The sequence below is a fragment of the Astatotilapia calliptera genome, chromosome 9, assembly GCF_900246225.1.
Source record: "Astatotilapia calliptera chromosome 9, fAstCal1.2, whole genome shotgun sequence".
NCBI lineage: Eukaryota > Metazoa > Chordata > Actinopteri > Cichliformes > Cichlidae > Astatotilapia > Astatotilapia calliptera.
Window position 1 is genome coordinate 9556235 of NC_039310.1, and position 18771 is coordinate 9575005.

The 18771-nt window shown below is 41.2% G+C and overlaps 1 pseudogene; it reads left to right on the forward strand.

Annotated features, from left to right (window-relative positions):
• The first annotated feature begins 815 nt into the window (after positions 1-815).
• Positions 816-9375, forward strand: LOC113028750 (zinc finger protein 271-like; annotated as a pseudogene).
• Positions 9376-18771: the final 9396 nt, after the last annotated feature.

Consider the following 18771-nt stretch of genomic DNA (forward strand, 5'->3'; position numbering starts at 1 on the left):
AACTGTTAGCAAAATAATAATGATAGGCCAGAGATGCATATTAAAAACAAATACAGCCTCGAACCCTAAGAGGGAATCTGTGTTCTTATCACATTTAAATGTACTGCAGATCTTTTAAAGCTCCAAACAAAACTGAAATGGAGGAACAAAGATATATAGAATAAAATAGTCTTTTATTGTCTTTGTACATATTCAACTAAATTGTGGGTGCTCCACACCAACTGTGCATGGAAAACAATATAAATAGTAAGACAGTAAGAATAAATAACATATAAGAGGAGTATATACAAAGAGGAGGAAGGCACACATTAGAGAACAGGTTGCAGAATGCTTGAAAGTAGTGCAGTGGACTTGAGACAAGTAGAGAATCGGAGTGTGACTGAGTGATGAGGGTTACTCAGATCATGGCTCAGATTTCTAAACCCACTCAGATAGTTTAATCTTCCACGGCACACCTGATCAGTTCTCACGGCACACGTATATATGCCGCGGCACAGTGGTTGGGAAACACTGTACTCGTTTATGCAGCTCCATTGATTGTTCTGTTTTCGTTCTTTGCCAGGGCTTTTTTTAAAGAGGAATTGCTCTCCTGGTACTGGTGTGCCATACTGCTGAATTTGGTATCAGTGCTCAAACATTTTGTGTATGTTTTAAACAAGTTGTCCACCCAGGGAAGCTAAAATTTGTTGTTTGTGCTCTCAGATGAACATATGAGACACTTTGACTCTTCAGTGCAGTGTGGAGCCTAACAAAGTTCTGTTTTGTGTCCCAGCTGATCAGCAGGAGGAGAAGAGTCTGACGGAGCAGCAGGGGAACATTTACGCTACTTGGACTCAGCTCAGCCACTGCAGAGAAAACAATGAGTTCGACAAAGAAGGTGACAGATACTAGTGTTAAGAAATACTCCATTAACCCTTTAAGGCCTATTGGAGCAGGAATGCTCCATTTTGCGTAACAATTTTAAAATCTCGGTAGAACCGCACTTAAACAAAAATTGCTTAAAAAGCACTTGCAGCAAAAAAACATAACATACCAGAAACACGCTTTGCCGATCCGATCAGCTGTTCATAGCACTTCCTACGTTGGAATAGATGCCAGCGCGAACTATCACATGTCCGACTTTACCTGCCAAAACCTGCCTTCAGCGATACCTATACTGGTGTTTTTAAAAGTCATGTTTGACTTTATTCTTTTCTGTATTGTTTCTGGGATGCTTAGAACTCAAACTGCACTGTTGGTAATAGTTTATTTTGATGCACATGCTGTTTGTTTTGCAAATTTGCATTATAATATTTATTTTTGTTTTTCCTGCAGTATATAAAAATCTCAAAAATACTCAAAACAAATTTCCTGTGGTTGGAAACAATGTGCAACTCTTTTGCATTTACAGTTTTGAGGGATAAACCTCTGAAATTTCTCTAACTAGAAATATGTGTAGAAACAGACCAAAAAAACCTATTTTCTTTTTGTTTTTTTGCACTTTATGTACACTCAACAAAAATATAAACGCAACACCTTTGTTACTGCTCCCATTCCCCATGGGATGGACGTAGAGACCTAAACTTCATTCCAGATACACAATATAACCATCCCTCCCAAACAGTGGTCACAAATCAGTCCAAATGTGTGGTAGTGGGCACATCTGCCATATTGAGATAATCCATCCCACCTCACAGGTGTGCCACATCAGGATGCTGATCTGACATCATGAGTAGTGCACAGGTGTACCTCAGACTGCCCACAACAAAAGGCCACCCTGGAATGTGCAGTTTTGTCTCACAGCAAAATGCCACAGATGCCACAAGCAATGAGGGAGCGTGCAATTGGCATGCTGACAGCAGGAATGTCAACCAGATCTGTCGCCCGTGCATTGAATGTTCATTTCTCAACCATAAGCCGTCTCCACAGGCGTTTCAGAGAATATGGCAGCACATCCAACCGGCCTCACAACCGCAGACCTCGTGTAACCACACCAGCCCAGGACCTCCACATCCAGCAGGTTCACCTCCAAGATCGTCTGAGACCAGCCACCCAGACAGCTGCTGGAACAATTGGTTTGCACAACCAAACAATTTCTGCAAGAACTGTCAGAAACCGTCTCAGGGACGCTCAACTGCATGCCCGACGTCCTCATCGGGGTCTTGACCTGACTCCAGCTCGTCGCCGTAACAGACTTGTGTGGGCAAATGCTCACATTCGATGGCGTCTGGCACGTTGGAGAGGTGTGCGCTTCACGGATGAATCATGGTTCACATTGTTCAGGGCAGATGGCAGCTGAGAATGTCCCAGTTCTTGCATGGCCAGCATACTCACCGGACATGTCACCCATTGAGCATGTTCGGGATGTGCTTGACCGGCGTATACGACAGCGTGTACCAGTTCCCACGAATATCCAACAACCTCGCACAGCCATTGAAGTGGAGTGGACCAACATTCCACAGGCCACAATTGACAATCTGATAGACTCCATGCGACGATGTGTTGCACTGCATGAGGCAAATGGTGGTCACACCAGATACTGAGCGGTTCTGGGTCCCCAGACCCCCAATAGCGCAAAAAACTGCACATTCCAGGGTGGCCTTTTGTTGTGGGCAGTCTGAGGTACACCTGTGCACTACTCATGATGTCAGATCAGCATCCTGATGTGGCACACCTGTGAGGTGGGATGGATTATCTCAATATGGCAGATGTGCCCACTACCACACATTTGGACTGATTTGTGACCACTGTTTGGGAGGGATGGTTATATTGTGTATCTGGAATGAAGTTTAGGTCTCTACGTCCATCCCATGGGGAATGGGAGCAGTAACAAAGGTGTTGCGTTTATATTTTTGTTGAGTGTAGTTACTATGGACTCAATGCATACATAATATTAAAATTTGGGATATAATGGTCATATTGATGTATAGCAACTTGAAATGCTCCCAAAAATGGCATTAAGGGCATGTAAAAATATAAAGATAAGCTCTGACAAACTTGGTTCTATGGTAGGTCTTAAAGGGTTAAAAGATGAAGTACTGATATATATATTTTATGCAAAACTAACTGAACCTTGTGCTATATTATTGCTATATATTGTCGCATGGAGTCACATCACAGCAAAATCTCCAGTGTTAAATTAACACTAGAGAGTGTCTATATGGGTCCACACCTCTGAGTGTTAAATACAACACTGTTGAGTGTTAAATTAACACTTTTGACAGTGTTATATGTTTAAAAGTAACCTAGTCAGTTTTGAAGATTAACAAAGACTAACACTGAGCAGTGCTGATTTTCTAACACTGGAAAATAACTCAAAATGTTAGAAATATTCCAGTGTTAGAAAATCAGCACTGCCCAGTGTTAGCCATTGTTAATCTTCAAAACTGACTAGGTTACTTTTAAACATATAACACTGTCAAAAGTGTTCATTTAACACTCAACAGTGTTGTATTTAACACTCCGAGGTGTGGACCCATATAGACACTCTCTAGTGTTAATTTAACACTGGAGATTTTGCTGTGTACAAACCACCTGCAACTCAACACCTCAAAGACTAAGGAACTGGTTGTGGACTTCTTGAGGTCCAGAGAAGGTCCACTGCCGGTTCAGATAGAGGGGGAGGAGGTGGAGGTGGTCAACAAGTACAAGTACCTCGGGCTGTGGGTGGACAATAAACTGGACTGGTCATGCAACACAGAGCACCTGTATAAAAAAGCCCAAAGCCGACTGTACTTCCTCAGGAGGCTGAGGTCTTTTAACATCTGCAGGAAGCTCCTGAGGATGTTTTACCAGTCAGTGGTTGCTGGAGTACTTTTCTATGCTGTGGTGTGCTAGGGGAGCAGCACAGCAAAGAGGGACTCATCCAGGCTGGAAAAACTGATCAGGAAGGCTGGCTCTGTGGTCGGCATGAAGCTGGACACTCTGGTGACAGTGGCAGAGAAAAGGACACTAAAAAAACTGCTGGACATTATGAACAATCCTGAGCATCCTCTGCACACGGCCATAAACAACCAGAGGAGTCTGTTCAGTGACAGGTTGCTTCTCCCCAAGACAAGAACTAACAGACTTAAAAACTCCTTTGTCCCACACGCCATCAAACTGTTTAACTCCTCTCTGGAGGGGAGAGGGAGGGGAGACAGGTGGACAAAGGAGGGGGGAACAACTAAGCTGTAGTGCCTCTTCACCTCACTGTACAATACCTTTTGTTAATAGTCAATGGTGCAATAGACCTCAATACTTGAAATGTGCAATTCACTTGTATTTTTATATTTATTCCTATTTATTCTATTTATCCCCTTCGTATATTTTATTTATATTTGTCTCTGTATTTATATGTGTGTGTGTGTGTGTATATATAATATTCTGTAACTTCTGTCGGTGCAGTGCTTTTGGAAACCGAATTTCCCAGAGGAACCCACCCGAGGGATTAATAAAGTTTTATCTTATCTTATCTTATTAATGTAATGTAATATTCATGTAATAATACAATGCCTACATTGTAGAGGGTGACTTTGCCTCTAAAGAGGAAGATGGGCAGGGAAGAGGTTAAAGTGGGATTCAGCAGGATTCAACCCTAAAATCAGCTGTAGTGGCTCAGTGTGGGGAAAAGAGTCACAGCTCACAATCATTTCTGTTGAGAGCTCCAGTCGATGTTCTTAATGTACAGGCTGTGATCAGCTGACCTGCTGCTCTCTGTGGATGTACACAACTGAATTCAACCAGATGTCTGCAGATGTTTCATGAGTTGTCCTGGCTGATTTCCATCCTCTACACCAGGGGTGTCAAACTCAACTGCACAGGGAGCAAAACTCAAGGCACACTTTAGGTCGCGGGCCAAACAAGATAAACATTTATTGAACACACTAAAACCATGTTTTTTAAACATAAATATGAATAAAAACAGACAAGAATATTATTCCAGAATAAATAAACTTAAAAAATCAACTTTAACTTTAAATGTTTTGATCTTCATAAATATATATCCTGTCAAAATTATGCAAGTTAGAAATATGAACATGCTGCAAAAACCCCAGAAAAAATAAATGAAAACATACACAAGGTTGGAGCTGCATGTAGACGGAGCTGGGGCATTGCTGCAGGAATGGAACTAATAAACTGTGCAGGCCATTCAGTGTCGTACTTTGCCTTGAGTGTACCATTACACTGCAGCTCCATCTGAATCTGCACAGGTGCAGTTTCCACATAAAGAAGCAGCTCGAAATTCTCTGTTTGTGCTTCACAGTCACCAAAGCGCCGCGAACTCAGTGCGCTCAGTTTATCAGCAAAGTGCGCCGACTTGGTTCAACATTACTTGGCAACAGGGAAAGTGAGACAGGTTGCACTGGTGCATTTGTGACAGCTTCACTTGAAATGCCTTCACTGCATCATACATGTCATGTCCATGAACTGACAGATTTCCTTGCTGAGCTCAAAAACTCTATTGAGAACTTTTTCCCAACTCAGCCAACGGAACTCTGTATGATAAGGATGTCGCCAAACTCTGAATCATAGAAGGATGAAATTGACGGTGATTTAAACCTTTAAACTCAGATAAAATTTACGGTTTGTGTTACGGTGATCGTTACATGCTCCATTTATAGGACTTTACCACACAGCCTGGTGTATGATGCAGGATTGGATTTCATGTGTTACTGTTTAGGCTCAAATCAGTTTGATGTTTGAAGCCCGCAGTGACGAAATAATAACTCGCCTCAAATGCCTTAAACCAAAAGTAACAAGCCTGTTTTGAAAATGTAAGTAGTAGAAAATACATATATATTTTTTTTTAATGTAGCTGTGAATTCATCCAGATGTCAGCAGATGTTTCATGAGTTGTCCTGGCTGATTTCCTTTCTCTACACTGACAGTACTGTCTTTATATTATACACTATACTGTTGGTATGTGGGTGGAGCTCAGTGAATGAATGTCAGCATCATGAGCTTAAGTTTAAGTTAATCTCTGCTACACTTGATGTAATCTAACTCTGACATGAGCACCACAGTCACTGTGCACCAGTCACACACTGTTCTTTACTTTAAATCCATCACATTACAGTAAACTTGCCTGCTTATCCTGCACTAACCTGCAGAGGATTTTACTGCAGTCTTTAAATCACATTGTGAGACAAACTGCACACAAACAGTTTGTGTGTTTACTGATGTTTGTTGGGCTGATAGAATCGCTGCATTTTAAATTACCTGCCACAACATTTATTACTATTCTGAGTGTTAGCATTAATATTTGTGTACAAGTAGGAGGGATGGGAATGATTTTAGAGTGTTTGAACAATGATTAATTATCTTTAACACCAGGTTGGATGTAATGTGTTACTACTACCAGTAGGTGGGGATAGGGGACCTTTAAGGTGTTTGGTGCCACACTCCACCTTCAGGTTTAAAATGAGAGGTTGATCGCGCAGAGAATCGCTGACCGTTATGTGTGTGTGTGTGTGTGTGTGTGTAAAAGCAGCAGGATATATGTTTTACTTCTGCTGAGCCAAATAAGACAGGTCAGGGTGAAGAAGTGACAGCCAAAGAAAAGCTTACCACAAAACGGAAAAGTTATGACAAATGAGACTATAAGGCAAAAAGAAAGTGCAGCTTTATGGTTTCATGGACAAAATAATTTCTGTGGCTGCAATATGATGAGCTATATAACCGGGGCTGCACATAAGTGGTCCGCAGGTGCGCATTCGCTGTCAAAATAAAAAGCGCACACAAGATAAGATGTTGCAACGCGTGTTTGTGTACATAAGATTTTCTGGAGGAGGACAGACATTTGTTTAGAACTCTTAAAGATGTCGAAGAAGCTCCTTTAAGCAATTACTTTGGTGTTCCTCCACCTCCAAACAAATGTCAGAAGGAGTCCGAACCACAAAAGAAGCTCGTATTCTCGGAAAAGTGGTTGCAGGAGGTGAGCTGGCTTCAAACAAATGATGAACGCACAGAGATGTGGTGCAGAATGTGCCGTGAAAATTCCACTCTAGCGGACAAAAACAGTACTTTTTATATGGACGCAAACGCGCGTTGCAACTTCTTATCTGGTGCGCGTCTTTTATTTTGACAGCGAATGCGCGCATGCGGACCACTTATGTGCACCTGTATAAATAACATAATGTTCTGCCGGGTGTGTTGTTGGTTTTCCCTCGATTTCTGAGTCGACAAGCGCCTTTGTTACTGGGACCAGTCATTTTAAGAAAGGCCCCCATTAGAACCCATGAGAAATGCAAGAAATGCATTATTGCTCAGTCTGCAATATCTTTCCCAGAACAAACAACAATTGCAAATAACATACTAAAAATAAACCTGAAAAATCTGTTTAGAACAGCGTACTATGTTGTAAAGAGTGAACTACCACTGGCAAAATTTAGCAGTCTTTGCAAACTTCAAAAAGCAAATGTCCTAGATCTTGGTTCCACTTGTCACTTACCCGTGACTTCAGTGGAAATTTTGAATTCAGGATCTGACACAGACTGATTCATGTTCTACACAGTTCTTACAAGTTCATAGAAATTTCTGTTCAATTAGAACCAAGTATTTGAGTTGATGATTGTAATTTTTATACAATGTTGTAATTTGTGTTTCATGTTTTGTTTGTTTTGAGTCCCTGCCCAAAGGGCTACCAGGGATTTTGAAATTTTGCGAGCCCTGACTAGTGTTAATGGAGGGAGTTTGAAGCTTCAGTTTGTTTAATGACTGCATTTCACTCACTGCCTCTGTTTGTATCTCTGTCACTGCAGGACCAACATGGACCGAGAAGTCAGCGCTCTCAGGAGGCCGACAAACCTCACAGAAGAAAGAGAGAGAGAAAAAAACACCTGTGACGAGTGTGGGAAGGATTTTACCTGGAAGTTTAAACTAAAGCAACATCAGCTCATCCACACTGGAGAGAGACCGTTCAGCTGTGACTTGTGTGGAAAGTCGTTTTCCTGGAAGAATGCCCTAAAAACACACCAAGTCGTCCACAGTGGAGTTAAAGCTTACAGCTGTGATCAGTGTGGCAGAGCTTTTACTCGAAATAGCAACTTGCAGAGACATCTAGTTACCCACTCTGGAGTTAAGGCATACAGCTGTGACATCTGTGGAAAAACCTTCAGCCAGCTATGGAGCCGAAATATACACCTACGCATTCACTCCGGAGAAGATGTGTACTGGTGTGATCAGTGTGGTAAATACTTTACAACAGACGCACAGTTACAACACCACATGTTTACCCACACTGAGGAGAGACCTTATCAATGTGACCTGTGTGAGAAGACTTTTAAAACTCCACAGTACCTGAGACAACACCAACAGATCCACACCAGAAAGAGACTCTACAAGTGCAGTTACTGTGAGGTTTGTATTTTTATTTTATTCTTGTAAGTTCAGTCTGACTGTTTGGAACAAGTCTGCTCATTAAATTGTGTTAGCATGTTAGCACTTCTACTGCACCGAAGAGTAGCTCTGAGCCATTATTCAGGTTTTCATTTCATTTAAGTGTAAGTCAGATGTTACTGTAATATTAAATAAGTATTGCTGTAGTATTATGGTGGTAGTATTGTAGTTATTGTAGCCCAGTAAACTGAGTGTGTTAATCGAAACAGTAAAATGTAATTGGACGTCTGCAGAGATGCTCTTTATTTCAGGCGACTTTCAGGATAAAAGTGTTGAAGGACTGACTTACACTGTCTTTGTGTCTTTGTTTAGAAGCAGAGCGACACAGATGGATCCACTTCTCAACCCTGTCATCGCTGTGGTGGTGGGAAAGACTTTCGTTGTGACATCTGTGGAAAAACTTTCAGTCAGCAAGCCGGCCTAAAAATACATCAACGTAAACACACTGGAGACAAACTGAAATACTGCAAAGAATGTGGGAGAAGCTTCCCCACATCAGCTGAGTTAAAACGACATGAACTCTTTCACAGTGGGGTCAAAAAGCACCTCTGTGATCAGTGTGGGTCATCCTTCACCACTGCAGGTCACCTTAAAAGACACAAACGAGTCCACACAGGAGCGAAACCATACAAGTGCAGACACTGTGACAAAAGCTTCTCACATTCAGGTAATCGTAACGAGCATGAACGTACACACATGGAAGGAAACTACAGCTGTGAGCAGTGTGACAAGAGCTTCAGTAATCTCAGTTCATACTCTGCACACAAACGATCCCACGTTACTACTAAACTGTTTCACTGTTACCACTGTGCCAAAACATTCACTTCATCATCTGCTCTGTGCAAACATCAGCGCGATCACGCAGGGCTGAAATCGTTCCCATCACAGGATCAGAGTGAATCTGAAGAGAGAGAAACATCCTCTGGTTTCAGAGTCCAACTTAAAACCCTGGAGATCAGGCTCCACAGAGTTCAGGTCGGCTCTCCTTAAAGTTCAAATGAGGCTGTGAATCAAACTGTTCCTGTAGTTCAATGTTAATCTTTATAAATTGTTCCTCTGTAGTGTTTGTGTTCAGTCGTTACCTTTTTTTTTCAGTGGTTGGAGTAAAAATCAGTTTCCTGTTCTCAAGTTTTTATTGAATGTATTTTGTTAAATAAAGTTAAAATATTGTTAAATAAAGAATTGTTTGAACGACAAAGATTTTGAGCCATGATGTCATTTCCTGTATTTCAGAGTAAAGACTGAAGTGACAAATGGAAACATGTTTACAGTCATGGAATAAACACTGATGGGTCATCTGTAGGAAGTTCTATTGCTGACCTGACAGACTCGACCTTGTTTACAAAGAAAGAAAGGAACTGATGACATGTGTCAGCAGAGGCTTTCAGGGTTGTTTAGAGTAGAGCTGATAGTCTTAAAGAGAACATGGCGATTATGACAATTTAACACAATGATCTGAGAAAAATATCTGTTTCTCTCATTTTTACTGTATTCTGATCAAATTTCCAACATTCTTTTAACATTTCAAAAGAAACCTGCAAATTGTCTTTCTTCCACTTTCACTCTGCTCTCCTACACTGACGCCTGACTGCTCGGGTTGATTCATTTAACCAGGGCTGAGGAACACGTTTTGAGAGCCTGGTTTTTAATGGGTTCACAGGGTTCATGGTCTGAGTACAGGTTTCCTGGAAGCTCATCTGGGGTGGGCCCAATAAGTAATCTCAGGGTAAAGATTTTCTTCATAAAAGTGGAGGAGAAGAGAGCAGCGGCGGGGTGGAGTGTGAACTTTAAACTCATGCACACGAGAAATGTCAATTACAACCATATGATAACACCAGGTCATGAGTGTGCTCCTGCTGATGTGTAGGGCCTTCAACGGACTGTAAACGGAAAATGACTGAATACATTTAAAAATTCCTGAGCCAGCAGACCATCAGGGCAACAGACATGAATATTAAAATCACCAACTATTATAATCCGATCCTTTTTAGGCACAATTTCAGTCTTTAAATTACTGCACACACAACTGGTTGAGAGCGTCCCAGTTCAAATATACCACACGGAAAAATGCTGGGTTAAAAATGATCTAATTTGTAACCAAACGCTGGGTCAAATATGGACCGAGCCAACGCTGGCTTTTTTCAATTTAACAGGGTTTGGTTACTGGTTTGACCCAGCACACTGGGTTACGATAACTGTCCAAAAATTGTGTTAAATTGACCAAGCTGAGGTTACCAAAAATTGGGTCGAAACTCAAACCCATCACAAGGGTTATATTACAATTAACGTTTGGGTTAAAATGTCACAGCCAGGATCAGCAGGGCGCTGATCAGCTGTTTCTGCCTTTCTCTCTCTCTCTCTCTCGTTCTTTTTCTCGCTGAGGCGGAACTCATTGCGGGCTCACGCCCTCAGCCACGCCCCTCAGAGGAAACAACACCCGAGCCTCATTAGTGTGGCCAGCATTTAAGCCAGGGAGTGACTGCTGTTCTTTGCTGACTCGCATCCCTGGACTGTTTACCTGTATCCTGTGTGGTGAGTGTCAGAGAGAGAGAGCCTGACTGTGTGCGTGGATTGTTTGAAAGGAGCGAGTGCCTTTTCCCCTGGATTTCCCTGGAGCCCTGTCCCCCCACTTTTGTACATAGCACTATCTCTGCACCTTTTCTATATACACCCTGAGAACCATGTAAATAAATTCCTTGTGAGCTTCTAACTTCGGATTCCTGCATGTTCAATTCAATTCAATTTTATTTATATAGCGCCAAATCACAACAAAAGTCGCCTCAAGGCGCTTCGTGTGAGTCCTCCACGTCAACCATAACATAAGATTTCTACTTATTATAAAAAACTAGATCCAAAGCAGATTGTTTTAAAAAAATCTTTTTATTGTCATGTGATGCACAGAACATAGACACCAAAATTCATAAAAAATATATCAATGAAAGTAAAATGCAATTAACATAAAAGTATATACTTCATTATATTATATCCATTACTTCAAATCTGTCATGATCCCGGGTCATGTTGGCCCAGCATTCTTAGTTTTCATGTCTTTTTGTATTTTGTTCTTTATTTAGGCCATGCTTCCTGGGTTGCTCTGTTAAGTTGTTTCTTATTTGATTTCCCCTTGTGACTTTTACCCCCTGTGCCCCTCTGTGTATCTGTGAGCCCTCGTCTCCCCTCCTTGTATGTTATTCCATGTTTCCCCAGCCCGCTATGCCTGTGCTCTCCTGTCTCTCTCTCTCCTCCTGTCTGCACCTCTGTGTACTTCCTGTTTTACTTTGACAGTCTCCCATCAGTGTTGTGTTACTCCTGCCGTGTCTTGTTATGATTATCTGTGTCAGCTGTGTTTCCCGTGTGCTCCCACTTCCCTCGTTAACCCTCTGTGTATTTATGTGCATGTCTCCCTCAGTTTGGTGTCGTGTTGTCAATGTCTCCTCGCTGAACCTGTGTGCTTTTCTGTGTTCCCTCAGTTAGCATTCCCAGTTTAGCTCTGTTTCTTTGTGAAGCCTGCAATAAAGCAGTGATTTTGAGTTCAGCTTTTTGTCTCCGTGAGTTTTGTGTTTGGGTCCTCATCTGCCTCCACACAGCCAGTTCATGACAAAATCAGTCTTTGGTTACAGCACATGTACATGTTAACAAACATGAAGACATGCTATGTAAAGTCAGCTCTATTTTTAGAACAAATTACATGTAAAAACTTTTAACTTTAAAAAACGGATGAATTGATGATTTTTCAGTGCTTAACATACATCAACACTTGGGAAAAGTGGCAAGAGGGAATCTCCCTCTCAGATCATTTCATACACCTTTGTGAGCGACATTTTACGCTTCCATCAGAGCTAAACGAGCCCTCATTAATTTGATCATATTTGGTTCATGTCCTGGGATTCATGTATTCCTGGGATAGATGCTAGTGTGAAGGAATTCCCGAACTTGGGCGCATGACTTTGGGTAACTTGCATCAAAAACAAAGAAAAATGTTCTCAACAGTTCTTCATCAATCAGCCTATTAGTGCTTCCTAAATCTGCTTTTTGAAAAACTCCCAAAGGCACTTTTAAGAACCACGTCAGTCTTTTGTGCTTACTGCTGCCCTTATTTGTTTGTCTTTGTTTCTGCCTCTCTATTGGTCTCTCTCTCTCTCTCTCTGTCTGTGTGTGTGTGTGTGTGTGTTTCTGCTTATTCCCATGAGTGACTTCAAAATTCAACAACCTTTAATTGTCCTAGATAATCTGACTGATCAGCAGGAACTAATTGATGAGCTTTAACACCTTGATGACTTACTTGGTGAGCTGAAGCAAAAGAAAGCTCCAGTACCAGTGAAACCACCTGAACCAACAGTAAACTGGAAAAAAAGAGACAAAGATGGAAATGGACTCTATGCGGGGTCAAGATCAACCAGGACTCACTCACATAAGGGTCAGTACTGTTTCACTCAAGATAATTTGAAGATATAGATTGTATGGACACAAATCCATACATTTAATGTATTAATTAATTGAAATATCTGTACAGAGAAACAGGAAAGTCATTTGTTTTGACACAAAAGCACATTAAACAAACCACAGAATCTTATTGGGGATTTAAAAGTCACTTATAGCGTATTTGTTTTCTGTTGACGTCTTTCATTTTAAACCAGATGGGGAAGATCTCCACTGTCAGACAGGTTGTTTTGAGTGGGAAGCCGTGAGATATGAATTAGACAAGATTTTAAAGGAGGATCCCTTCACATGTCATGCATGTGCCCCAGACATGCTTGCAATTTCAGTGGATGGAAACCGCAAGCATTACCATTTCAAGAATGTAGCTGGGTACAGCAAAATATGTGTAGTAGCAATGTTTGTATCATTATGTATTATGTATTGCTGTTTTGTTCAGATGTGAGGAACAGGCCATGTTTGACGGCAGCTTCATAGCAAAGGATGAAGATGTGGGACGATGTGCGCACTACATGCACAGCACATCCAGACATGTAAGACTGAACACTATAATTACATAGATAGAATTACGGTAACCTTTAACCCTGAGGAGATTGCGTAAATCATTGTCAGCAGCAATTAAATGCATTTTAGGTCTGTGGACGAGGTGTTTGTGGAGGGGAATGGTCAGCAGCCAGAGAGACCTCCCAAAGATCCAGCAGCAAGGTAGATGAGGAGGGACTGGAGCTTGCAGTGTGTAGGTATGGAGTGCTGCTCAGTGCTCTAAATATGTACAGGGGTGACATTTTTGCTTATGCCTTGTACCTGCAACAAAAGCTGGCCAATAGACATATCACTTTTTCTGCATGGATGTTGTCTGCGAGTATTGGCCGTAACGTGAAAGAGTAACAAAAAGCTGTCCAGAGCTCCAGCACCTTCTTAGCATGAAGCCATTTCTTTCAGTATTTCATGCCAAAGTCAATGATTTCAAATGTCAGATATGGAATTCTGACTTTAATCACGTTATCTGAACACTTCACAGCAACACAAACACCTTTTGAGTCATTTATTTTTATTTTATCTCTGTGTGTATGTGCATTTGTGTGTGTGCGTGTGCTTATATCCAGGTGAAATGGAGTGGAGCATATCAGGATGGGGCTGGTTTGACACTAGGAGAGGAGGTGGAGCAGTGTCGTTCTTTCAAGGATTGCAGTTACCACAAAACATTAGTCCAAAGCATGTGAGAAGGCCAAATCCTGCACTAGATTTGAAGTGTCCAACTATGACGAGAGAAAATGGTAACATTATGTTTCCTTTGTTTGCAGGACAGACATGCTAACTCTTATGACCATGCACTGGAACCAACAAATGTTAGACAACCTGGCCACCTCTCTGACCCACCAATATCAGAAGATAATGATATTGGTATTGTATTTTTAGATGCTTACTCCTCTGTGTTCTAAATATTTGGAGTAAACATGTCTTTAATGTTTTGTTTTTTAATCCCAACTTTTTAATGTGGGCCACAAAAGCTCTTCTAAGCCAGCTTAGGTTGGCAGTGACTGACAGTCAACTGGATGACTGTGTCGGTGATATAAAGGAGTGGGCAGAAGTTGAGCAAAAACAGATTCAAAAGTTTGATGCTGATTGCACAATGACTTTATGTTAAGTGCAGCTATCTTATTCGTTCTAAGCAGCAACAACAAGCACACGTGAAGCACAAGCTTCAGCTGTCAACCTAAAATCACTTATGACTTCAGACGTTCTTTGTGAACTGGTCTCTAACTTTGTTCTAAATGCATTTCAGACTCTGTCAGCCTCAGAGCAAAGAGAAGGGCATTCGATATCATCATGGCAGTAAGAAGACTCGAGGAGGAAAAGAAGATTGTTGTTAGAGAGATGGACCATCACTGGAAATCTCTTTCAACTTATGATGATACCCTGAAAGAGCCGTCCTGCCAGTGACATATTTAAAAGTATGTATTTAAGTTATGCATACATACAAAATTTCAGTCAGTTCATCTGCACATAATAATCGATCAAAGTCCAAATGCCACCATCTCTATACACTAAAGACAATTAATGTATTGGTCATTAAATTATAGCATATTTCCATAAATTATGTGGTTTAACGTATTTGTCATGACATTCTAAATTTTATACTACATAATAATAATAATGAAAACTTTAAGTCTCAACATAAAAAAGTACTACAAGTTCGCACATCTCAATGAACCTTAGATTTTTGATTTTGATTTGCAGTAGCAGTACTCAATACAATTACACCAGCCTTCATAGTTATAACTAAACAAAATACATGCTTCTAATGCCAACTTTATTTGAGAAAGTACAGGAAAGAGAGTGATGAGTTTATGGGCTCAGTTGCTGGTTTCAGATCATATTCATGGCAACAGGACACTGACTGTGTGAATTACAGCCCCCAGTACAGTCAAAAGGACCCGATTAATGCAGTGATGCGAACTGCTTAAAATGAACACAATCAGTTCACTTGTCAGTGAACAGCAAAGACCAATGTGGTATCTGGATGTGTGGATCTTTGGTTCCACATATTTTTGACACTTTCCCCCATAGACAGTACACAACTACAGTTTGCAGGCATTATATTTTACTTGTTTGTAGAAAAACAGTCAACACAACATCATGAAAAGACTTGCTCAGTGGCTGAAGGAGGTGGCACATCTGGCATGGCAAAGTGGGGGATGTAAAAAAAACCCTGAAATCTACTGGCATGCGGAAGTATTCTTTTCTTTTATTTGAGTATACTATGTTGACATTTGTCCCTGTTGTGCTGACATGTGATACCAAACACCCAGGAAAGCAGGCATATGAATGACTACAGATCTTCCTTACTGAACTTATGCATAAGCTTCATTTAATTTCTGCTCAACGTGTGGACTGAGTGTTTTGTTTTGTAGCCCATCTTATGCAAATTGTAGTTTCATAATGGTGAACATCACTGTTAAGGACAGGCTAGTTTAAGGTCTATCCAAATCTCACTGAATGTCTCTTCTCTTTTCCTATGTCCTTAGCAAATCCCCTACCAACTTTTCAAAGAGGTTAGAAATTGGAGATCATAGGTACTTTTGGCATGCACTCCTGGTCTCCACCACTACTCCTCACCAGACTGTTATCCTGATGATCTGGTTGTAGCGCAGAGCTTTTACATACCTGATTTCTCAGTGTTGATTAGCTACGTATCTTTGTGGGAGGTTAGGTTGCACTGTGGCTAAGTTGGTTAAAGTGCCAGCCGAGAAAGCAATATAGTAAGTTGGAGGTCCCCGGGCTCAAATCCCAGTAGTGTCTAAAAGATAGTAGATGCTGTCTGTCTGTTCTTAGTTGTCAGGTCACTGTACAGAAAAAATGATGGGACTCCTTTAAGGGACAACTCCTACTAGGGTTAAAAAAGCAGCCCTTTGCTTTTAGAACTGAAGAAGCTTCTTGGATGAGAGGTCTCATTGTTTGTTTTCTTTGTTCACTCTGTATAATGAGAGCAGGTCATTTCTTCTCAGGTAGGACTGTAATAATCAGAACACTATATTGCTCATCGAACTGGATGTAACAGAGCTTTTAACTGAGAATTAATTTGTTTGAATGACTTTTTCTTGTATTTTGGAAACTTCTTCTCACACCTCTTATTTGACCCTAAATAAGGTGTTCAGTGAACATCTGTGAATTGCAGCTGCCGGTAACATAGGTAAAACACTGACGAAACCTGGATCAATTGCTAACTAAACATGGACTGCATAAATTTTCATAGAGTTAATTAGGGACCACATGGGCTCCTATGGAATTTGAAAGCAGGCCCCCTCTTATCCAAAGCCAGAATCAAATCCCTAAACCAAACTGACAGACCTGTGTCACCAAGACAGAAGCAGACTCCAGGTGGACAGGTGGAGCACTCTCAGCTCAGTTTTTATTCAATGAAAACTGCTTCAGCAGCAGTTTAATAATTTGTAATATCTTCAATAATAATAACAACAACAAATTGCATTATTTCTGCAAATATTGGTTTTGAAACATCCTTAAAAAAGACAGAAAAGTTTGGCTTTAATGTTCACACTTTGATGTAATAGCCTCAAGAAGTGTTTCAAATTCATGGATATCAAAGGATTGAACAGTGAATGGACCAATCCTGACACCTTGTGGACAGATGACACCATTACAGCTGATAGAATCACCTGCTTTGTTCTTTTTGGGGGTTATTTTTTTGCCTCCAGTGTAACAGTGTGAGCTGTGTTGAAGTACTGTTGTAAATCACACAAACATGAGTCAACATAGATATTGAGCTTCTGTATTCTCATACATACACTCTATGACCCAGTGTTCAGTGTCACTGTGTCTGTGTTTTCTATCAGCTTGTCTCTGCCACTGCTCATCCACTCAGAATAAGATTCCTCTGAGTGTTTTTGTCGTGGTCAGTGTGTCATGGTGATATTCTGAGGCCCCTTTTGCCACCAAAACAGTTGAGTGAGAAAAACAAGCTGAGCCCAAATCTGTACTGTGGGTTTAGTACAGGTGTGAGAGGAAGTCTATCAGGTCATGCTATAAATCTCGCCTACTCTCTTGTGTGGCAGAAAAAAGTTCTATAAAAACGCAAAGATTTAACAGTAGGGAAAATTCAGCCAAGATTTTAGAGACGAAGGTATTAGATGATGAGACTCTGCAGTACACCTGCTGCACTGTCAGGTGTAATAAATCTGTGGAAAAAGAAATACCTGAAAAGGAAAAAGCAGAATTCATTTTCTGATCTTCTACTTGCAGTAAAGCTGATTAAGTATATCTCACATTTTAGTTTAGTCTGTTAAATCCCACAAAAGGCTAGTCAATGCCGGAGGTGAGGGAGGGGAGAGAAGAAACGTAGAGGTTCTGTAACTCACTGTAGCAATCAATTGAAATCTCACCACCATCGGACCAGCCGAACATCCCCTCATTGTCCGGGCTTATTTATAGCCCTGTGTTAGCGTTACTTTCTACAGAGCGGTGACTGTCTCTATGCACCCCTGCCCACTTACACCCGTGGGTAACCGGAGCACGTCTACTTTGCAATAAAAGATCTCTACCGCTATTTAATAGCGTCGTGTATCAAAATTTGAGCCAGAGCTGGTCTTGCAGAGCATGCTGGGAAAAATACGTCACGGCAAGGGAGAAGGTGACCAATCGCGTGCACGGGTGATCGCTCCTGATTATGAATGGTTCTAGCGTCTCCAGGTAAATGAATTTGAGACCGGAGTGTGGCGGAGCCGTGTGTGATCACGATACGAGCGAGTTTGGCCACGTTAAAGCCGCACACAGGCAGCAGAGCCGCCTCCATGGCTCCTCGCTGGACTTCAGTGGATGAGGGCATGGGCAGATGCGCATGCGCCGGCCATCAAGTCCCTTTGTCCGATTGAGAGCTGTTATAGCAGAAAGACGTTTTGATGATGAGAAATGTTTTTCTTCCTTTTTTTTATCACCAGATTTGACTGATGATCCTTCACGTGCAGATTTTATGTCCCAGTAACGTTTGAGCAACACTGAGTAACGTTTAGATAATTCTTTTGTGTTCATGGTAACGATAGGTCTGTTATTCACATTTTACCCTCTTTGTTATCCTGAAGTAATCATCACATTTATTGAATAAATAACTGATAATGCTTTTATGTAAAGCCATTTTCCCCGGTCCCCTCCTTTAATCAAACTGGGGCCCTCAGATCTGCAGTGACAGAACTCGGTGGATTAGTTTAATGCTTCATTGATGAACTAGAAGCCAGCTGTTTGCTGATGCAACCCTACACCATCTGATGAAACAGAACTTCTGCAGAGAAGCTTCACCCCCTCAGATGTGAACTTCTACCCCCCTCCTCATTTTTGTGAGCAATATGTAAAACTTCACAAATGATTAAAAATTCACGTTTTACTCGTATGGGAAATCAGCCAAATCAGTGTTTTTCATCATAAACAGCTTGCACTGTAAAGCTACTTTGATCGCGTTATTGC